This window comes from Pimephales promelas, chromosome 17 (genome assembly GCF_988280905.1).
Source record: "Pimephales promelas chromosome 17, fPimPro1.hap1.1, whole genome shotgun sequence".
Lineage (NCBI taxonomy): Eukaryota > Metazoa > Chordata > Actinopteri > Cypriniformes > Leuciscidae > Pimephales > Pimephales promelas.
This window is the reverse complement of record NC_142785.1, coordinates 20,484,816-20,509,804: the sequence shown is the minus strand read 5'-3', so window position 1 is coordinate 20,509,804 and position 24,989 is coordinate 20,484,816. Positions and strand designations below refer to the sequence as shown.

Here is a 24,989-nt window from a genome sequence, read left to right as displayed (position 1 = left end):
TTCTTTTTCCGTCGTTAATGGCAACGGCAGAGTAGCGTGTTATGTTTGTGTATGCAAGGGAGCCCCGATCAGAGATTATTTAGAGTATTTCTCTGCCGAGAGGCTAATCAACCAACAGAAACAGGGAGTCAAATAAGGCAGCGAGTGTGAGGCGTATGTACGAGGGTTGAGTGTGCGAGAGCCTGTGTCAGGAATACAAATGAGACACAGCCTTGTTTAAATCTATACCGGTTAACGGTTTTCTCGTTCTGGCTTCCCGAAAGCCTAACAGTCAGCAAACAGCTCAGTGCTAAAAACAACAACAATAAAATGGATCTCTTTCAACTGTAACATGATGTGAGAGTTAATTACATATTCAAATCCTCCACATCTATCATCTTCATTGGATTCTAGCTGTATTTTGTTTGTTAAGCAATCATTAGTTTAATTACATTCAGATGCAGAGTAACCACTGTTTTATTGAGCTTGTTAGTTTAGTTCAGAGATTACAAACACAGCATGTGTGTAATATGATACAAAAGATGCCAAGCAGAAGCCCGAAGATCCCTCAGTGTACGCAGGAATAAAGAGACTTATATGCTCTGATGTTTACGTCTGTTCTCTTTTACTGAAGTATTTTCTCTAATTTCAGTTGCATCAAAAGCTTACATGACAGCTAAGAGAGGCTGGTGCAGCCACTTAGCTCTCAACAGGTTTCCTAATCAAAATGTTTTTGATTTTGATACTAAAAAGAAAAGCTTTATACTTTCCTGCTTCAATTTACAAATACGAATCAGTAGTATTATTTGTTAAGTTTGTATATTATTTCAAATAAATGGTGTTTTTTTAACTTTATATTCATTAAAGGAGTAGTTCACTTTTTTTTAAAAAAATAACTTTTGCTGATAATTTACTCACCCGCATGTCATCCAAGATATCCATGTCATTCTTTCTTCATCCAAAAAGAAATTAAGCTTTTTGATGAAAACATTCCAGCATTTTTCTCCATATAATGGACTTCAATGGGAACCAAACGGTTCAAGGTCCAAAAGACAGTTTCTGCAAACTGTTCAAAGGGCTTTAAACGACACCAGACGATGAATAAGGGTCTTATCAAGCGAAACGATCGCTCATCTAAAGAGAAAATAATAATAACAAAGTTTAAGTTTTATAAGCACAAATGCTCACCGTGACTCTCCTGTTCGTGTTCGTGACTCTCCTGTTCGAACTCGTTTATCAAAATGAACAAATCTTTTTTCATTCAACGAACAAAATGAACGAGTTGACTCTGGAAAAGATTCGTTCATTTTGATGAACGAGTTTGAACAGGAGAGTCACAAACGCGCGACTTAGTCCAAATTTTCTGAAGAGACTTGAGCATGATGAACAGATTTAATTTTGAATTTTTTTCACATGTAAATATTGATCAGCGAACATAAACAAGCTCAACTGAACCTGCTTGACATGAGAGAACAAGCGTCAAAGTGTCAGTTGTGTAGCTGTCGATGGAGGGACTCAGATTTCATCAAAAGCATCTTCATTTGTATTCAGAAGATAAACAAAATTCTTACGGGTTTGGAACGGCATGAGGGTGAGTATGACATATTTTTCATTTTTGGGTCTAAGCTATCCCTTTAAACACCAAATAAGCATATTAGAAGAATCATGTCACATTGAAGACTGGAGTAATGGATGATGGAAATTCAGCTTTGCCATCACAGAAATAAATGGCATTTTAAAATATATTAAAAACAGTTACTTTCAACTGCAATAATATTTCACACTGTTACTCTTTTTGCATTTTTCATACATTTTTAAATCTTTTTACAGACCCCAAAAATCCCATCCCAATGGATGTTTCTAAGGTTTATTTTAAAAACTCTGACTCTCTATTATGTGACTAAAACTTTTGGCAACAGAAAAAGCAATATCAGAATATTTCCACTGCAATTGTCCAGGATAGAATGTTGACCTTTCCCGATAACATGCCTTTAATAGTGGGGCACGTTTTCACACTTTGTGGCAAGTTGTTGCAAATGTAACATTCCATTTAACAGCCCATTATATAGGCTTTTCAGTACAACTGATATCAAAAAAAGAAGAAAAAAAGAAAAATTTAAACAGTTTAAAACATGACAACCTCCCCTATATACAATAAATATGAAAAATGGTCAATTTTGACATCTAAAAGAGCCCTAGACTGCAGTAATGACTCCCTTTCTTAATTCAGCCCTGTGTTGCTCACATCCATTCTGCCTGTCCGTTCCTTCTTTATGCCCTTAATCTCCAGTGTGCTGTGTGTTCGATAAGGAGAAGTGGCTTGGTGTGAAGAGACTGGCTCTGCTAAAAGGAGAGGTTAATAAAGGGGCCATGCCTCCCCATCCATTCAGTGTCAAAGGCCCTCATCTGTGAGGAATGCCCAGCTAAGATGTTTTAACTGAGAAAGCAACCGAGAGAGGGAGAGAGAGAGAGAGAGGGGGGGGGGGGGGGGGGTAGTGTGTAAAGGCAGGAAATTTGGCCATCTTGCCATTAACACAATGAAAGCTTCCCAAGACGCCTCCTTCAGAGTTAAGATGTCTCCATAGATCACATTTTGTTACTTCACCAGTTTAATACACAAATCTAATCTTAGCAGCTGCTTATCAAAAAAAAAAAAAAAGCATGACTGAAGGGGAGAAAAAAAATATACTATATATGGTTCAATGCCCTTCAAAATCAGAACATAGTGGCTAACAAATTAAACCAATGCAGTTGAGTGCAATATAAAATGTTCCAACATATTCAATGCAGTTTAAAGTGAATGAAGATAAATGGGCACATTTAACATGTCAAGCTTTTCCCAGCCGAGACTTCTCATGTCTAGAGGTGCCTTTTGATTGATCATAGGTTTTGGCTACAATTTAGATTCAACTGCGTATCAGCCAATCAGACAGGATCAGAATAAATCAACATGAAAAAAAGACACATGGCTAATATTTACATGCCTGCATCCACACACACATATATGAATATACGTATGTGCACACTCCAATAAGTCAACGCATCAGTTAGAAGCACACCTTGCCGCAGGTCAGAAGCTCAGGGGTCTTTATTATAGCATGTGCTTATCATTACCATAACAACTGTATTACTGGAATAATCCTCTCCAGGCACAGACACGAACAGCTTTTCATAATCTCACAAGGCTTGACGTATCTACTAGTGCTATGCCAACCTCCAAGTTTTCCTTAATGAACCAGCCTGTTATTGACCAAAAAAAATAATAATAATACTTATAATTAATTGACTGAATCCATTCCCTCACTTTAATTCTCCAGGAGTGTTTAACAGTAATTACCTAATTTTCCAGAAGACATGCTGGAGTAGTTCCATACCAGACACTGTACCAGACAGGTAAACAAACCAAATACAGTTGTGCTAACAAGGGTTATTGCAATTACATAATAAAAAATATATAATAAACCTTAACTTAAATACAATAATATATCATAATATATGTATATATGAAGAGTTCAGATGCAAAAGCCTCTAAATGCCATTTGAAATTTTCTTCTTTAATGATAATTTTTATCAAACTTCTATATTTAAGTTCAGTAATTTCACTTTAATGGCAATGATAATTACCTATTAATTGTTATTTAAGTGAAATTACTGAACTTAAATATACAAGCTTGATAAAAAATCATCATTAAAGAAGAAAATTTCAAATGGCATTTAGAGGCTTTTGCATCTGAACTCTTCATATACAGTATATATATAGTACTAAAAGAATCAAACTGAAAAACTATAACAGTATGTAATTATATTTGTATAAATAACACTGTTGCAAACTATCTGCAGACATATACAGAGCTCATCTCCAGATGACATTTTTTAATAAACACTTGTTATACTATATACGTCTGTCTTAATCAACCATAAAAACAGCTTTCGAATCTCTTCCAATGGCGAGCAGCAAACAGGCTCGTGGGGGAGATCAACAAATGAGATTCTAATGAAAGTGTGAGCAGCCTGCCTTCCATCAGCCTGGGGACGAAAGCCCCAAACGCTCTCAGTGAGCCGCAGCAGGAGTTAGAATGCAACAGTGCGGAGTATTTACTTCAAAAAGCTTAATTAGGTCCAAACTCAGTGAGCCACCATGGTAGAGCTGGTACCAAGGGAATAGAGCCTACGCCTGTGCGATTTCTTCCTGAGCAGAAGGAACGAAACACCCCACAATAACAGTGACAAGAAAAACGCCTCACCCTGATTGGACAGGTGACAGCACAAAGACGTAGGAATGACATCAGTAGTAGTGTTACTGTGAAAGATGTGGTGTTTTAGAAGTCGCACGGATCATTTTACGAAAGTTAAGTTCCAAAAGGAACTGTGGGTACTAGAGAAGGACAGATAAGCATAGCAATGCCCTCTACACCTATCCTCCTGGACTTGGACTCTATTAATCATATTTAGTTAGACCACTTCCCCAGAGCATCTCCATCCCAGGAGGTTATGAGCATGAGAGCAAAGGTGCAAATCTACATTAGACCAGGGAGAGTGTAATTATAACCTAATGATAGCATTTATACAAAATGGAGCATTGTGGAAACTATTGCAGTGAATGTAACGAGTCTGTATCTTTATGTTAGTATAGATTAGCGGATTCATTTGAATATAATTCAATTAGGTATTCTTCGGGGGATATTATGAATATTTAAACGCAATGGGTCACCAATCAAAGCGTGAAATAAGAGTGTGAAAATAGAGGGAATTCTTCCTATTAGCAACCATTACCCCACCCCCACCACCACCTCTGCTCGCCTCTGGAAGAGAGGATCAGGTGGTGGGCTTTCTGTTGAGAGACAGACCCATATGGTGCAACACATCAAGCCCACAGACAAACATAACCTACAAAACGCGTGGGTGTGCAAGGATGTGAACATTTCTAGATTAGCAGCCAACTTCATCATAGGCATAGTTCTGAGGGACAGTATAACAGTATGACAGAAACCCTTTATTTGTACCCTACTTTGAATTACTCTGAATCTATTTTTTAACAGCCACACCCACACTCCCATCCTTCAGAAATCATTCTAACATGCTGATTTTGTGCTCAAGAAACATTTATTATTAGGTTTTGCTGCTAAATATTATTTTTTTTACATTTTTAAATATATTAAATTAGAAAACAGTTTTAGATTGTAATAATATATTATATATAGTATACTATAATATATTATAATATGTTTAACCATTAATTACTATTTATTATTGCTATTATCAGTATTATTGGTTTATATTTAATTATTAATGATGAATTATTATTTTTCCACAATTTAATAGAATAATATTTTATTGTATTCTTATTATTATATAAATGCACATAGTTAAGCCTCAATTAACAGATTAGTTACTAGTCATTCTCTGCCTTATACACTTTTTTTTTTCTTGGTTGATATCTGCCATTGTGCCCATGTTCACAAAATATGCTCTTGTTGATTATACCTCATGAAATTGCACTGTCGACAGATGCCCTAATGTAATTTCGTTGTATCATTGCAGTGAAAATAAATGATTACTATTATTATTACAGGTCTCAAGCTGACGCAAGATTTTTGACCAGTGCAAAACTACCAAACTGCATTCACATTAGAAATTGTTTGCATGTTTTTCCTAATGTCCCTGATATTTCAAGGTTTTTACTGACTAGGAATCTTGTATATAACTCTAGTAGCTGTAAAGTCCTTGACTGGTAGAAATAATTTGCTAATGAAGCAGCCAAATACAGTAACTATATAAACTGACTTTTCCCATTTGGATGAACAAAAAAAAAAAAAAAAAAAAAGATTCAAATTAGCATTGCAGATGACACAACAGGGTCACATGATAATGGTTTAGTGAATGTTAGACACATTTTGAGAGTGCAGCACACATATAATATAGTTATAGGCAAATAATGCAATTAAGCAAATGAAGCGAGAAGGACAGGACACTTGGCTCAGCTCCACAATGTCCATCAGGACAAACGGACCTGACTGATATCAAGTTTTATATTTATTTATGCTTACTTAAAGTCCCCCTGTGGTGAAAATCAAATTTTTAATGGTGTTTATGTCTATGTGGTGTTTTTAATATGCTTTAAGACAAAGTATGTGCAAATTCACAAGTCAACACCATTGCTGAGTATTTTCTCTGCAGTGAACAAAAGACAAAAGTGTGATTGTCAACGAGTGGATCTCTGAGCTGGAGTGAGCGAGTGGAGGCGGAGCTAATTTGCATATTCATAGAACTCCGGATACTAAATGAGGCAAGGATGCAGAGTTACATTCAAGCTATGTTAAGGCATGAAGACATTTTTTTTTTTTAATATGTCATTATCATAAATATGTCAAATATGTGATCAAATATGTGTTTTAAAGGATAAAATTATTGTCTAGAGACGCTTTAATAGTTAGTTTGACTTGTTTGATTTAATGACTTAATTACAACTAAAATACAAAACCAACCTATACCACTGATCGAAGCCATGAGAACTGAAGAGAGACACATGATTGGATGAACAATCAAACTACCCCCCAATCACCCCCCCCCCCCACACACACACACACACACACACACACACTATCTAAAGCATTTCATGGGAACCGTTCTGAGGGCACGACAACCGTTTTAGATGTTTCCCCATCAGGAGGAGGTTTATACAGAAATGTCAGCATTCTCCATTGCCCTAGATAAAGTGCCATGCCAAGATAAAGCAGTAACCCCACATACCTCTGATCAATGCTGCTGTGCAGTTTCTTACTCTCAAACATCAGCATGGCCCCCGAGGAAGCCGTGTGTGGCCTCTGCATGCTTCAGACTCTCTGGGCTCTTCTTGCCCCCTACATCTTCCTTGGCACTGTCTCAAGAACAGAGAGAAAGCAAGCGCAGAGCCCACAACACCAATTATCTAATGGGGTGCTAGAGGCCCTGACAAAACAGCAGCAGGAAGCATCGTTTTTCTTCCTTGTGCTTCTGTCTCACACTCTCTCTTTCTGCGTCACTTACTCTTTGTCTGTCTGCCAACCTGGGCGAGGGGCTGCTGTGCCATTGTGCTTCAGTCTCACTTCCTATTCATAAAGATTGTCTCCTATCCAGCGTTTTCAAAACTCAAGTTTGTTAAGGTACAAGCTACTCATAAATTCAAAAAGTTGAGTCACAATTAAGCTACCCATTTAAAACTGTAGTTAGCTACTCTGCTGGCTACAAACAAAAAGTATAGAAAATTAATTTGGGAGAAAGATCTTTTTTATGTTCAGTTATATTGCTTAATCAACACTTAACAAACAATTACAACAAAAATAAATAATAATTCACACATCAGGAAATTATAGGGTATTAATTGTACAAAATGGTACAAAAGGGGTGTCCCGCACGTCCCGCTCTTTCTTCTTATTCACCCATATTTCTTTGCTGCTCTATCGTGTTTAAGCAGTCCTGTGATATATTTGCATACAGATAAACTATAGAAAAATCTCTATGGATTGTCATATCGCCCAGCATTACACCGCATACCCCACAGTTTGAAAACACACCTGAATTATTATATCTATGGTATTATCAGTTACAATCATGGTTAGGTTCGATATTTAGGTCGAATGTTTTTGTACAATTTTGCCATCTCATACAAAAGTCAGTCTTTGTGGAAATATCTAGCTAACTAAATAAATTTATGAGGGACATATAAAAAGGGTAACTCAATTCCTCCATTAGAATGACTCGAATGGCTGTCCCAGTTTGCCAACAATACCCTGTCCCAGTTTAACAATATGCTAGTGTTAAAAAATGAAGATTAATATGAATGTGATTTTTAAAAATTCTGATTCTCCATTACATCCTATAACAACATATATAACAATTACAAATGATGAGTTTTTCAACATTATTTACCTCAGAGTGCTGTCATTTTACTTACCATCACAGTTCACTGCAAGGTTGTTAAATATGATGTATGATGTGCCACACACTGGAAGTGATGTCATAGCCACATTTTTTTTTAAATATATATCACATACTTGCTAATGATGAGCTCGGTGATGATTTTTAGTAATAAAAACATATCCATGTAAAGATAGAAATGATTAAGCTTAACTGTCCCACTTTACCCATTGTCCCACTTTACCAGTATTTACCCTATTTTGAATGTAATTATATAACAAGTACTTTGGGTGTCTTCATTATATTTATTTTCATATGAAAGCAGCAGAACTTAAATAACATGCAGTTTACTAGCAACACCGTGCACGGGCGTGAATCCCATGGATCACGCAATATCAGTCTCTGATCTCACAGGTGTCTGATCCACTGCGAGAAGAGAGATCTGTGCCTGCGCTTTCTTAACTCCTCCCCTCACTGCAGCCGCCTACTCTTGACTACATTTCAGATGAGGCAAGGCACATCTCAAACAAGCCTAAACACCCAAAACGTGACAATGTGTGATGTGACACTGTTAGCTGTTGGAAACTTTTTTGGCTATTTTGAAAACTGCCATTGCAGAAAAAAATGTTGTTAATTTAGTATCAAACTTCTAGTTAAAGGGATAGTTCACCAAAAAAATTAAATTCTGTCATCATGTACTCACTCTCAAGTTGTTCCAAACCTGTATGAATTTCTATCTTCTGCTGAACACAAAAGAAGACACTTGAAAAATGTAAGTAACCATAGGCCCGGCCCCATTGACTTACCGGTACAAAGCATTTTTATTAACGAATTTGGGTGAACTATCCCTTTAAATTGGTTCTCAATACTAAGGCCCCCCATGATACACAACAATATTCTAATATTTGATTCACCGGATGAGGATTAGGAATAAGGTAGTTGTTTTTGTTTATTCACAATTTTTACCCGATAAAATATTTTAAAGCTTGGCATAACTAAAGGTAAATCAATCAAAGAATTCCCATGGAGTCATAAATTTATATTAACTGACATGATTTTTCCAGGTCTATAAATAAGCTTTAAAATTCAGCTGTGCTACCTCAAACATCCAGGTTTTCCGTGAAATGTTAAAAAATAACAACAACAACAATGAAACATTGTTGAGGGGCTGAATTAAAATTTAAAATAGCTTTATAGTGAAAAATAATTGAGGCCCCGTTGAAAGGATGCTGAGGTCCCCTAGTGGGCCCCGGGCCCCTGGTTGAGAACCGCTGTTTTAGTTGTTATTCTCAACACTGCTCCTACTTTCAGTCACACATTATTTTAGTCACTAACAGTGGCAACAAAAGAAGGGGAAAAAAACAGCACATAAAAAAATAGATTACATTTAAAAATAAAGATGAAAAAAGATACATCAAGACACTTTTTTACTCAGCGAATACTCTGCTCTACAGATTGACTACTGTTTGAGTGGCTAGACACAGACACATGTCTATTTTTTATTTTCCCTTTTTATGTACCGTAATCATGACCAGTGACAGGCTGAAAGGGATTTAATTGAGCTAGCATTACTCTCGTGCAAATTGCAGAGCAAAAATAAAAAATAAAAATTAGCAAAGGCAGCAGTTCGCTTTGGAGATAATTCATCAGAAGATGAAATGCTTAATGCAAAGACCGTAATTTGTAAAGATAAACGTGCATTTCCTTCTCCACGCACTTTCACACAGATTTAATAGAGCTGACAGCGCAAGAAAAAAAAGAAAGGGGGAAGTGTGGGTGAGGGAGAGTGGGAGAGAAGATAAAGCCTCTATTTTGCTGGCCCTGCCGCACATCCACCGCTGCTTCTGTGTGCTGCAGAGATTGAACCGCTGACACATGCACGCAATGAGAGGAAGTGAGAAATTTCACCGCTGACAATAGCCATGACTTGTGATGTATTAACAACGTTTGCACCCTCAAAATGTTGCTAATTCACTAGTATTCAGCCACACCGTACAAACTAGATAGTGAAGAGACACGGACATTAATATATGGGCACATGAGACGTAGCAGGCGTATTTACTAAGCAAACTCAGAACGAGGATAAGGCGATATTTTACAGGTCTTTGACAGAGCGAATTAAGTTGTCAAAGGGAAGCCATTTTGAGCGTTTTCGCTCCCTTACTTCAACGTTAAGCATTGCCGCCCTCCCTTTTTCCCTCTTTTCTTTCCCATCGGAGAGAACCTGCTCTATGATGTTTGCTATGCACGCCACAGCCGTGACAACGTCTCAATAGCTCAGTTCTCCCTGATGATCAATGGTGTGTCAGAATGACTAACTGAATTAGCTGAGGAGGTATGCCATGTTAATCTCCATCAAAAGGTCACTTTGAATATGAGCATAATTTGCTCTGCGCTGGTGTTTCAGAAAGGAGGAGGAGAAAACTGAATCACAGCTTTTGATGTCATTCTATTTTTTCTTTAAAGGTCTGAGTTGTGACAAACCGCAACAAGTCCTTGTCAACGGCTCAAGATATGACTCAGATCTCCAGTATTTATTTTACTGTCATTCTGAGACATATTTCACAGCATGAAGATTAAAAGCAAACATAGATTTCTTTTTGTATGTGTTAGCATGCTAAGCTTTTAGAAGGACCTCCATTAGGTGATATTGATATCAAAGCATTGAGAAAAACCAGACATAATCATAATTTTCTATATTCTTTTGAAATAATATTAAAGATATACCTCCTGTTTGGGGTCTCAAAACCCTTAAAAAGGTAACAAATGATACTTCAGGTCTTTTATCTTTTGAAAATTTGTTACAAAAAAAAATCTTTCATCATTTTCTCACCCTCATTTCATTCTTCTGCGAAACATGTAAAAATATATTTTGAGAAATGTATCAAACTTGGGAAGGTAATAGGTCAAAAAGAGTCACAATCAAAGAAATGAAAAATCCTGCACATTACTTTATCAACTCAAATCCCATTAAACGTTAATATTGCAAAGTTTTCAATAATTGTTTGATGTTTTCTTTTTGCTTTTTGGATAATTAGTTCGTTGATGAATGCCTCTGTCTTTAATCACGTGAGTGTTTACTATGTGAATATAAAATCCTTTCATATTTGTTGTTCTTATTGCCAATAACAAAAACATTGTTTGGTTAAAATATTGCAGTATATTAAATATTCATGGAAGCAGATTAAGCATTGTGCAGGTTTTTTCTTTTATAATTAACCCGGAGATGAAAATGACTCATGAGGGCAAGTAAATAATGCATATATATATATATTTTATTTATTTATTTTTTAATAACATTAAGACATTCTTCCTGAAACATGTGACTCATGTTTTGGGTCATGTTTTGACAAACATAATGTTAGTAAATTGGATAGTGGTCATATTTCCTAAAAGTTACATGACCAGTATTGGCGTTCTCTGAAACCTCAAATATAAATACAGTCAATCTTAGCAGAGCATGAGGGTTAATGAATGTTTGAATGTTTATTATCTATTGTGTGTTGACAGGTATTTGATTGCCCTGCACAAACAAGTCACTGCAGATCTATTAAGATTGATTATAATATTAAATAAATTATTTGATCTCTAAATCTTGTTGTTATAATGTCAGTGAAGCTCAGTCAGGGTGCAGATGCTAATAAATCACACAGTCAGAAAGGTTACATAACCATTAATAACTATGTCATCATACTGCATACAGACAGTGTGACAGTCAAATACATTACACTTAAAATAATGAGCTACACCAGAAAGCTCTTTACATTTCCAAATAATGGGATTGCAAAAGCCTTGAAGGCAAATTGAAAGATCCCGACTGCTCACAGTCAGCTGAGGCTTATATTCAATCTATTGAGAAGTATTACATAATATAATCACTAATGAAAATAATATTGGTGCTCAAGGAGTCATCTTATTAGCGCTTAAAATGGACTTGCACTTATTCTGTTTTAATATATGAGGTAACCACAACTGCTTGCGGATTGTGTGTGTGCACTGACAGGAGTCATATTTGTGTGGTTGAATCTGCTTGGCCTTGGTGTGCATTCTTTTCCATACAGAGCAAAACAAAGACCATTTCCAAAAGAGAGATCAATGAAAAGGGTTACAATTATACAAATCAGTATTATGATGGTGACGTACGGACTGTTCACACCAAGAACAACAACTATAAAACTATAACGATATTATATTAGCATCCATACCAGTGGATGAAAACGTTCTGTTTATTCTAAGCGCAGTTTTGTCGTCTGCAGCTTTAAATGCTCAAGCTCTTTAAATGCTCAAATTCTGACCATCTAAATGTCTCAACAGAAATGGAGGCTCATCAGACCAGGCGACATTCTTCCAGTCTTCAACTGTCCAATTTTGGTGAGCTCTTGCAAAATGTAGCCTCTTTTTCCTATTTCTTGTGGAGATGAGTGGTACCCGGTGGGGCCTTCTGCTGTTGTAGCCCACCCGCCTCAAGGTTATGCGTGTTGTGGCTTCACAAATGCTTTGCTGCATACCTCGGTTGTAACGAGTGGTTATTTCAGTCAAAGTTGCTCTTCTTCAGCTTGAATCAGTCGGCCCATTCTCCTCTGACCTCTAGCGTCAACAAGGCATTTTCACCCACAGCCGCATACTGAATGTTTTTCCCTTTTCACACCATTCTATGTAAACACTAGAAATGGTTGTGTGTGAAAATCCCAGTAACTGAGGAGATCGTGAAATACTCAGAATGTCCCGTCTGGCACCAACAACCATGTCACACTCGCTTAAATCACCTTTCTTTCCCATTCTGACATTCAGTTTGGAGTTCAGGAGATTGTTTGTTGTATATTTGGAGTTCATTTTGCATATCATTTGTTGTACATTTGGAGTGTTTATAAGAACAGAAAAGGTTAAATTACTCTCTTCAGGTGCGTTTATATCTTTATATTCTGTTTTGGTCATATTTTTCAACCTGTTCAGATTTTTTCTGTTCCCTATGACGTTTTTTGAACAATTACGTCACAGTATTTGCAGCGGAACTGACAAATAAGGACATTGACTACCGTCCCAACACTTCGAGCAATCCGCCATTATTATTTCTCGCTCCGATTTTGTAGTCCAAGCTCAATGAAGCAGAAGCTACAAGAGGGCAAGTCAAAATGTTCGGTTGTTGCGTAGTGACCTGAAGCACTTCAAGGATCCCCACTTCAACAACCTGAAATCGCCAACAACCTGATCTCGCCAGTATAAAGAAGGGTTTGCCGATCGCCTTCGTCTGAATAAGGGGTAAATTCCTTCTACAGTATCTTTGGAGATGATGAACAGAGCATTTCGATAAGCTGTAAATATCGTTAATAAAAATAAAGTACTTTACTTTCTTAAAACACATGGTGGTCATGATTTGGCAGTACCTTTGTCTTTCTTTGTTTTTGTTTTGAAGTAATGTTACACGTCTGCAGTATTATTGTTCTTGAGTTTAATCAATGGTCATTTAGCTGCTGTGTTTTCGGATGCTTTTCTAAAGGTATCATATTATCAATACAGATTTTTAGTGGCAAGATTAGACCGTAGTCATTTATCTTGTCAGTGTGCTTGTTTTAACAAGAGAAATAGTTGACTTTCACTTATAACACAATACAGTTACATACCACTGCATCCACATGAAGACATTGTTCTGCAGGTTCGTCGTCGTCTTTTTCAAATCGCTAGATGGACAAGTCGTTGCTGACATTTTGTTATCGTGTAAATAAAATTGTTCATTGAAGCTATAGTATATAATCATACAACTCTAATCAAACTACAAAAATGGCCGAACGGGGTGGATTTGAACCGAGTGTGAACTCAGCGACCGGGAGAGCGGGTGGGCTATGACACATCTCCTTTTTATTTAAAGGGGCCGCTTCAAAAAGAGTTGCTCACAGACCTAGTACATATCATGCTAGTTATTACTTCAATTATTATTTTCTTTGTCCATATTTGTAATACCATAAATTAATATAATATAAACATATTTTAAAATATAAAAATATACATGTATAATTTTATAAAGCTTTGAAAAATACATATGAAAGCTTTTACCCGGGTATTACAAATGATGGCATGATCTTCGTTTTGACATCTCAAGATTAATCGCATATAGACTATGTTGTTTATTAAACATAAACGAATAAAATTAATACGTCACTGGTGTTCTGTCGTTTAGTTTCAAGTAAGATAAAGGCTTAGGCTCAGACTGTGTGCTGTAATTTTGCTCTTTGCTCTTCCATCAGAGAGAGAGAGAGAGAGAGAGAGAGAGAATGAATTCCTGCTGGGGCTGCTGGGGACAGCAGGCTGGCAGACGTAGCACGTTGTACTGTGTTCTCTTTCATGGTTTTTAATTAACAGCCTGGGAATTTCCAAATTCCGGGGGAAAAAAACTTGAATAAATGAACAGTTCTGTGAGACAGCTGTTCTGCTGTGCCACAAAGTGAGAGAAACAGGGAGGTGAAAAACTGAGGTGGAAATAAATATATGCCATGCACATCAATCAGCATATATTTATCTTAACATGGTAAAAAGCACAACAGTCATGTCAATAAAATTGAGTTTGGTTTAATTTAATATTCAGTGGGTTATGTCCACTCTATCAGCTTTAAAACTGCAGGTGGTTTTGAGAATCGTTGCCCTCGCTGAAGGTACGGTATTGACGACGTCTATAACAGTTTATCCTTTTGAAATCAAAGCTGAGTAAAAATTTCAAAACATTATGTGTGCTGACCAGAGTCAATGCATGGCCAAATAAAACAGCCTTTAGATTTTTGAGAAACCGCAGAACTGTATAACCCGAGAAGGGCTGTGACTAAATAGACTTAAATTCCCCAAATGCTCAAGTATGCTTGCAGAAAAAAAAGACTAGGAACCCACTGGCTCCCAAAATAAAACATTTAGGTTTAAATTTAAAAATTGCTTTTAATATATAGCCTACATATATATAATTTATTACAAAAACTGTTCCTACTTCACTTTGAATTTGACATAATAGAAAATTGATTCACTGTTCAGTGAGGGAGACATTTGTGAACTCATGAATGACTGAAAGATCTATTCCCTGACTGAATGAGCCTGATTCAAACTCATGAGCAAGAGCAAGGCTGGTTCATGAATTTGTTTGAATGAATCATTCAAAACAATAAATTCATTGGAGACATTTATTGTGAATCAAACAGCACATACACCTCACAATATGATATCTGGCTGATAAGGATGCACACAAAGGTGTCTCCAATTGCCACTAGATTTTAAATTAGTATCATTATAACAATTAACAATCATTTTAGAGATGGGTGATTTCTATTTATATCCAACATATTGGGTGAAATAATTAGTTGGCATTTCAGTTAATATCTTTATGTTATGCATTTAGCATTTACAAAATTAAGGCATGAACATTATCATCATGATAATATATCATAAGTATCATGCATAAATGGACTAAAAATACATTCCAAATTTGTTGATTGCTCGCTTATGAATATTTAATCATTTTAATGGCCATGTCTTTCAAAAAGCAAAAGAATAAAAATAGAAACAGTAACAGTCACGTAGCAAAGAAGTATATTAAACATGCTTGTCCCTGCCAGTTTTTCATTTTACAACTCAGCAAACCTACATTACGGAACAAACATGGTCAAAAAACAGTGCTGTATTAAACGGATTGACTAAGGTTTGTTATGACGGACCCCTAGCTTGTAGGTTTTATTTGTAGGATAAACCTGATAATCGGTTGCTCCTTTTTAACCCAGGTTTGGGTTAATTCTACCTGTGGTACAGGTGCTTAGTGTCCACCATAACAGTTACTCTTCGAGACACACTCAATAATCAGTGAGACATAGCCTCAAGGACTTGAATTTGACACATTCTAGACTTTAGATTTCATTTGGGAAAAACTTTTTTTACAATTACTTGTGTCTTGGCTTGGCCTGAGATATCCTCTGCAGACTTCGGTTTTATGCAGTGTAAAAGTTGATCAGATGATTAAAAAATTATAGGATCACACAACCCAACTGGCAAGTCATTCCTAATTACAAAAATCTCTGAGGGAAACACATATCATCCTGTTAGATGACACGCCACTTAGATGTAAACAAACATGGGTATATGGGCATTGGCTGCGGTTGCTGTAGTTACTACTTGTTCCAATTCAGAAAAGAAATGGGCAAAGCACATTTGGGTGCAGACTTGGATGGGAAAAGATATGTCCAATATGGACTCTGTAAACTGCAAAATTGATTTGGAAGGGAATTAGAATGTTAGCTAGCTAGTTAGATACACTGTTTAAGATTTGTTGTTCCAAATGGTTAATTTGGTTTGGCTTGTCTTTGTATGACTTCAAATGTGAGTTGTGGAGCAGCATACACTTCCAGAAATGGCAGCGGGAACTAGGGGTGTTGAGGGTGCAGGAGCACCCCCTGCCTACAATTGTTTCACTACATTGGAATTTAAGATGACAACTTAAGTTTTGTTTTACAACATGTTTTTAATTTTCCACCTTTATTCATAAAATTACTCTAAAGATTATTTTGATTTTATATATTGTCGAATATGGTTTTATGACTTTGAAAAGAATATGGTGAAACTCGAAAAATTTGAATATTGTCCAAAAGTTCATTTATTTGAGTAATTCAGCTTAAAAGGTGAAACTAATATATTATATAGACTCGTTACATGCAAAGTGAGATAGCTATGAGATATGATATAGCTTCCTTAAAGATGGATTGGAGTGAAGGCTGTCTCCCTCCACCCTCAAAGTCTATGTTGCCGCTATTGCTGCACACCATGACCCAATCGAAGGTAAGTCTGTGGGGAAGCACTACCTGATCGTCAGGTTCCTGAGAGGAGCGAGGAGACTAAATCCTCCTTGCCTCCACTCGATCCCTCTTGAGACATCTCAGTCGTTCTAACTGCCCTGCAGAGTTCTCCATTTGAGCCTTTGCAATTAGTGGAGCTTAAGTTCCTGTCAATGAAGACAGCGCTCCTGGTTGCATTGGCCTCCATCAAGAGGGTATGGGACCTGCGGGCATTCTCCGTTGACGAAACGTGCCTGGAATTCGGGCCGGCCTACTCTCATGTGATCCTGAGACCCTGGCCTGGATATGTGCCCAAGGTTCCTGCCACTCCCTTCTGGGACCAGGTGGTGAACCTGCAAGCGCTTCCCCCAGAGGAGGCACTGCTCTGTCCAGTATGTGCTCTTCGTGCCTACGTAGACAGGCTGCAGTGTTTCAGGACCTCAGACCAGCTCTTTGTTTGTCCCACTGAATAGTGGACGCCATGGCTTTGGCATACCAGCAGCAAGGTCATCCATGCCTACTTGGTGTGACTGCCCACTCCACCTGAAGTGTGGCATCCTCTTGGGCTCTAGTGCATGGTGCCTCGTTAACAGACATCTGCAGGGCTGCAGGCTGGGCGACACCCAACACATTTGCCAGATTCTACAATCTCCGGGTGGAGCCTGTGTCCTCAATGTACTCGCTTCAACCAGCCAGTACTAGGACCCGCTCAGGTGTCTTCGCTTGCTCACCATTCTACTCCACAAACTGGATACGTGCAATATTCTCCTCAGGAGAGCCCCGTAAGCCCTGAGTTGCTCCAGCACTGCTGACACCGATGCCTGTGTCTATTGCCTGCGCGTTGGCTAGGTGCCTTGCCTGTGCATGGTCCCTCCTCTGAGCGACCCCCACATGTGTATTCCACTGTACGTCTCTCTGAACATGTGTCTTGGCAAGCCACCTTGCCACCCTGGGGGTAGAAAAAATTCCTGGACACCCCAGTGTTTCTCCATATGCTTCCTTCGGGTCATATGTGTTTTCTTAAGTCCCCCCCCCCTTCTGGGTTGGCAGTAATTTCATATTTCCTCTAAACTATGGGATATGCTCCCCAGTGTACCTTGGTATTCCTGTGCTAATGGTGCGTCCTAATATAGCCAAAGAACCGACTCGGACCTCGGATCTGACTTCACGTCCACATTTCAAGCGTTCTATTATGTTTTGCGCGTCCGAGTCGGAAAAAAAAAAATGGACGTCACCCGGAAAGCTGTTGTAACGGTAGCACTGGCCGAGTACCAGGCACTTACATTTGAAAAAAAAATTATGACTACACCATATCAAAACGCAGCCATTTGAACTTGAAAATGTTCACTTTATTTCATGTTAGCAACGCTAGCAACATTAGTAATTGCACTCACAACAACCGACTCCCATACCTACAGGGGACGCAGTAATACGAGTGATTATAATAGTCATTTAAAATACCAAAGCGGTTCAAAAACAATGAAAACATGTCTCTCATGTCTCTCTGTGAGTATGAATACTTATAAGTATGAATATACTCACAAGTCACACAGGGCGCAGCCATCTTGAATTCCGAAATGGAATTCTTGCTCGGTGTCCTCACGGTTGTCCGACGTCCGAGAGGAGAAAACTGAGGAAAGGGGGCGTGTTGCTAGGCACCATCTGTCGTCCGACTCGGATCTCAGAGACGGATGAATAATAGAACGCACCATAAATAGGAGTCCTTCGTCCGTGCCAGTCTCATATTTACGCAGGGCACTGGAAGACAGCTGTGAAGGTGGCGTGATTAGACTGGTAACCCCATTCGTCGTCATCCGACGGAACTCGGAGTGACAACGAAAGGGAACGTCTCGGTTACGTATGTAACGTTACGTTCCGTCTTCCTGCCATTTCCGCTGTACCGTTGGAACAGCCGAGTTCAGTCTTGGCTCCTCAGCGAAGAAACATATCTGCATATTGCCGGCGTCCTCCTTACGAGGTAAAGTGAAGATACGCTATGGAAATTCTGCAGACCCATGGCATTTCTTTGCTATTGGTTCCTTTTGTAATACTCGAAGTCGATAGGCTCTCTAAGCAAAACCCCATTCATCGTCATCCGACGGAACGTCTCCGTTCCCTACTCGGGGAACGAGAGTTACATACGTAACCGAGAAGTTTTAATGATTATACTTCCATTATATTTTGCTCAGTTCCCATTTTGTTTTTCTCGGTACCAATGTTATGATTAAAAAAACAAAGCTTCTGTTGAAATCAGTAGTTGAAATGTTCCGTGCCTGAGAGGGTTGAGGGTAACTTCTTTACAGGCTTTTTGCAGGAAGGTAAAATTAACATAAATGTCAATCAAATCTCACATGATTTAAATTGTATAAACTATAGTGAATAATTGGGCAGACAACTGTCAAGATGATATGAGTGTAAACAAAGAAAATGTAAGAAAGTCATTTATGGATTATGTGTTGAATGTCAAATTATTTGCACGACACATGAACAATTTATGTTAATGTCACTTGATTCTGTCTCAGTGTTTTTCTGAATGAGCAAATATGCAGTATACGAGTGTGTTATCTTCTTTTCAGGAAGTCTGTCTGTTGTTGTGACTGAGCTGACTCCCAGCCTTGAATAAAACTTAATCTATACAAAGGGCAACTTGAAGTGATGGAGCACTAAATAAATAATAAAATCAAAATAAATAATTTTGATGGTTTGTTTTTTAAACAATTTAAATTGATTTAACATAATTTCATGTTAGATACATTAACATAACAGAAATACAGATGTGTGCGCTTTATATGTCTTTGTGTTGCAAAAGCTTTAAATGTACACAACTTACAAACAACCAGCAAATCATCAAAATACAAATTCTCAATCTGAGAAATTACTAGATATTCAGGTTGTGAATTGAAGGAATTTCAAAAGAGGATTTGCATTTAAAAAAAAAAAACCTTAAGAACTGGTTGAGAGTCTGAACACTATTATTTGCAAGGTAGGTTACAGTGAGCTCCAAATCTGAGACCACATTGAACACCTGTTATTTAACATCTAATTTAAACTTGAATTCAAAACAAATCTTAGGATTTAGGAAATTTTGGAAAACCCTTTTATGTAAAAAGAGATATTTCAGATTCTGAATTATTTGTGTGTTACTAACTAGCCTAATTAATAAGCAAATGTGTGGCATTAGTCACATGAACATTAACTTTATGAAGTTCATGTTCAAAACAAAAGAAAGACATCCAAATATGTGTCAATCTTTTATCTCAAATTGTTATGCTGATAACAATTTATAATCAAATCAAAAATATGGTAAAATTTGAAATTTAAACCTGTCTGAACATTTAGAAGGTTGAAATACAACTAAACGCATCCTTGGAGTCATATCGGCTAGACTAGTTTTTTTTTTTTTTTTTTTTTTTTTTTTTTTGAATTGTCAAAATCCTGCCAGGCTTTATGTTCCTAATCTGCCACATTGATGTTAAAGCATCGTTTCCTTTCAACTCATATGATATTGAGGTTTGTGTTTGCATATTATTCAGAGCTTGAAATCATTCTCAGCTCCAACACTCAAAAGAAGTACCTGATGCAGTTCCTCTTTGTAGTAGTGACAGGAATAGTCTAAATCCTGACATACGTGCACTAGCAATTAACAGACAAAGGAAAGTCCCTTCACTTCACAGTCTCCACAGCAAAGTGAGTCGCATGATAGATTGAATTTAACCTTCCTGCTGATTTCTCTCTGGATGTGACAAAACAATAAAAGAAACCCATGTGTTTTCTAAGAATCATAGACAACAAATCGACGACAAAAACAAGCTAAAATTGGATTCCCAAACCCACTCTTGAATTACAGTCAAAATTAAGTATTGCACTGTGCCTTTAATAGAAAACATATCAGTAAAATAGTCAAGGGAGCTCAATAGACTCAGTGAAGAATATGAAAAATTAACATTCAAAGCTAGTCTCTGACATTCACTGAGCACTTTGGGAGCAAGTCTGGCTTTTTTTTCTTTTTCCACGTGTGCAGGACGCAAAGTCTGAGCAAACAGGGCTATAAATAATATGTTAGGAAACTGCCACCCTACTTACCGGCTCCTACGGGCACAGCTATGGCAGCTTTTAGCTCCTTCAGAAGTGGAATGTGATTCAGAGGGCCGAATCCTTTAAGCAGAAGTAGTAGTAAAGCTAAATCAAATCTTTTATTTATCAGGTCGTTGAATGCAGCAGGACAGGAAGTCAAGAGGTCACAATATACAGTGTTTATTTGCAGCCATGTGTCAATTGGATCCGTGCTTCTTACTATGAAAGAAATACAAGCCCAGGCACAAGCCATGTACCATAAAGTAATCGCAGCCACTCACTACATTTTGAAAGGGTCTTTGCCGAGTGTGTGGTTGTGTCTGTGAGCTTACTGAAGTAAGCTAAGTTTTATTTTAGCCATCCTTTTCTAAGCTGTGATTCATGCTGTCGCGAAATGATGACCAATGTGGTCCTCCACACCCTCGTACCTAGAATCCCGATCCCTCCATTAGCACGTCCATGAGCCCGTGTGTGTGTGCATGCTGAAAAGGGCAGATATAGTGGTTGACAGGACCTGTCTGGTTGGGAGGTACACCTGTCTCAGTGTGTGAGAGAGATCAAAGTTACCCTCCATCGCTCCTCATAAATCCCACTCAAACATGTCATCCTCCCCTCTCATGCAGCAGATTTCAACATACAATAAAACCCTCACGAGCTCCATTGGAATATATTAAGTGATATAATTTTAAAGGGGCACTTGGCAACTATTTCAACTTAAAAAAAACATTTATACTCTAAATTATTCCCATAACCTGTTCTAGAGAGCATGGTGACTTCTCCCCCCCCAGCATTCCCAGGTGGAAAACCAACCTTGCAACATGGGGACTAGTCTCGCGTAGGCAGACCTTCAGACTGACGGCAAAAGGTCTGGAATTCAGAGCAGCTTTCTTTGGCCAAGGCCCGCCCATAAGGCCGCTTGACCGACATGTCAAACAACCAATTACAGTTAGTTTCGTTCAGCATCAAGTTTCGGAGCGTGGAAATGTCCCCACAACAACAGACGGGCGTGCAACAAGTCAGTCAGCAAGCATAGAAAAAAGTAGAAGAAAACAAGCAGTAAGTCACTTTATCTTCCATAATAGATAGGAGGGGACACACAACTAGTAAAATAAAATTGGATCTGCTGGGAATCCTTCTAAATGCTGACAAAGGGTCGGCCAGGCTTGGAAAATAATACTCTTCCCAAATCCCGTCGGCAAACAGGCTAAAATATCTCTTTTTTTGTCTCCACAAAGTGCCTCAAACAAAACTCCTGGACATCTCTTAAAGAGTCTGTTAAGTTCTGGATGAGTAGTAAGCACGACATGTATATCTTCAATGATGCTCTTTTATTTCCATCTTAACTTCACATGTGTTGACCGTAACTTCACATGACTAACACTCAACTCATCTTCTTCTTCTACCCACTTGTCTAACCTCTTACCACACAGCGCCTCTAAAGGTAGCATTATGAATTACAGCAAAGGACACAACAGAGTCTATGCCGTGAACCTCGCATACTTTTGAGAATCCTACGTTTAGCTGATCTTGATAAATGCTCATTGTCACACATGTAAACACAACAGTTTTTCTGCGACACTCGCGCCCTCCGGAAATCCGATAAAATTCAACCAATCAGATGACGACTTCGACATTCCTGAAGTGTTTCCAGGTAAGTGTACCATATGCATCAGATGTTTAGCCAACGTTCCGTGGGCGTGACGTCTGAGGCTGAGACTACATGTGGACTAACGTCCCACAAGCGAAAACGAGCAAGAAACACAAACTGCTTTATGGCAATTCAACATAATTCTATGATACTGTGTGTATTGCCCACCTCGGTAGACATAGCCCCACACGACAAAGTTGGCTGCCTCCAATAATAACAAATGCACACTAGAGTTTCCCTAGCCAAGTCAGAACTCTGATACTTGCTTTTTATTGATTCAAGCCTCAAAACTGCTCAAGTTTCCTTTACAAAATTAGGAAAATGTATCTCTTAGTTTTAGTAGTGAAATGTTGTCAATATTTTCTATACAACACTGAACCACAATTTCCTTAATAAAGTCGCAATGCATTGTTTACATGCAAGTTACAGCTTCATTCTGATAGGTGAATCTGAATGTAGTGTTTACATTTAAAATTTTACATTACGTTTACATTTATCACTTTAAAAAGTGATAGGTTGATGTGCGTTTTAACATTGCTAAGAAAATTCCCGCTCCTCCGTGAGAGATACGAGACCAGTAACTTACGTCTCACAGGTGTCGCTCATCGGTAATCACGCCACCGGCCTCGCGACGTTCTCCACACAGCCATCACTCGTCCTGCTCGCCACAGTAAACATGATTAATGGTGACTGTTGAACGCAAAAGTAGAATCCCGGACATTATGGGCGATCTCGAAACACATTTTCGGACAGACTCATCATGGAGACTCACTAGTAACATTTCTTCTTCTTCTTCTTCTTCTTCTAATGGCTTTTTATGGCGGTTGGCAAAGCAACTTTCGGTGCATTACCGCCACCAACTGGACTGGAGTGTGAAGCACTAATAAGCGTGTGAAATAAAAGTTAATGAGGTTAATTTAACATGTTAAAAGTTAACAAAATAAAATTAAAAAATATATATAATGAGTAAATAAAAATTATTAAATAAATAAATAAAATACAAATAAATTAATAATAATAATAATAATAATAATAATAAAAATAACTTTAACTCAATTAACTCAAGTTCTCCAGCCTATTCCTATTGCTTTTACAAATTTTATAATAGCACTAGATAGCTCTTGATCTTTATGTACTTTCAAAATGCTTTCCATATTAAAATATTCAACACCCAATTTCCTTACTTCCTTCATAAATGTTGAACCTTTCTTTTACATATTTTCACATTTTATTAAAACATGTTCAACAGTTTCAGCCTGATCACAATAATTACATTTACCCGTTTTATGTTTTAACACTAGTAACATTAGCCTAGACTGTGGTTTAACAACTGTGTTGTTGTTTAACTACGGCGTGTCCTCCTAGGGCAGCGAAGCAAGTGCATTCAGGGAGTTGTTGTCTTTCATCCACATAAGCCAAAAATACTTTTAGACTGGCTTTTCTCAGTCTAGAAAGCTCTAAATTCAAAAACAATTTCACATTTCTTCTACATAAATTACCCATTTGAAATACACATTCATCTTTCCAGAGGTAAAATGACCCTTTAATTTAACATAAGAAATTTTAAATTATAATAATAATAGTTGGTTGTAGTAACATTGCCACAAAAGCAAAATAAAAGTATCACAAAAGAAGTCAATAAGACTGACATTTAGGTAGTCATTCACTGATCATCTTTAGTCCAACAAGCCATTAAGTGCTGCATCCAGTTCATTGCATTTGAATTTATGGGTTGAATTTAAGAACTGGTTCGGTCCAACTCATACGACAATAATTTAGTTTTGTGAACTGAATTAACGGAATCTGACTCAAAATAATAATTCATCATAGTCACAGACATCATGCTTCTCAACATTTTTTTTAAATCTATTATGATACTTTCATTGTCTGCTTTGTTGTAGCTTGACAGCCCTAGTTGACCATTCACTGTCATAATACTGAATAAAATAAAGCATGTGGGAAATAAGGTAAGTAAATAATTACTTAAAGGGATACTCCACTTTTTGGGGAAATTTCCCAAAGTTAAACAGTTGAGTTTTACTATTTTCGAATCTATTCAGCCAATTTTCTGATATTCAGAAGAATATCAGTAGCCAGAAAGTTTCTGGTCCCATTGACTTCCATAGTACACTCTTAGAAGAAAAGGTTCTATATAGAACCTTAAAAGGTTCCATCAGTCCTACATATTTGGAACCCCTAAAAGGTTCTATACAGTCTTAAAAAAGGGGTTCCTCTGGGTTCTATATAGAACCCTGGGGTTCCATACTTGGCCAATAGAACCTTTTACCAAAAAAAAAATGGTTCTATATAGAACCATTTTGGAGTTCCATATATGAAGCGGGGGATGGAACCATTTCTGGTTCTAAATAGAACCATTTCTTCTAAGAGTGTAGGAAAAAAAAAAATATATATATATATACTATATACTATATATATATATATATATATATATATATATATATATACACTATATACTAAGACCAGAAACTGTCTGGTTACTAATATTATTCTAAATATCAGAAAATCAGCTGAATGGATTTGAAAACGTTAAAACCCAACTGTTTAACTCTGGGGAAGTTGTAAAATGAGCCTAT

At 37.4% G+C, this 24,989-nt stretch overlaps 1 protein-coding gene across 2 annotated transcripts in view; it reads right to left on the bottom strand.

Moving 5' to 3' along the window:
• nrxn1a (neurexin 1a) overlaps positions 1-23,210 on the bottom strand; it is a 245,765-nt gene extending 222,555 nt beyond the window's left edge. For both annotated transcript variants that reach the window (XM_089122111.1, XM_089122110.1), the window contains exon 1: positions 22,982-23,210. The gene's annotated coding sequence lies outside the window, so the exon portion shown is untranslated. The remainder of the gene's footprint in view (positions 1-22,981) is intronic.
• Positions 23,211-24,989: the final 1,779 nt, after the last annotated feature.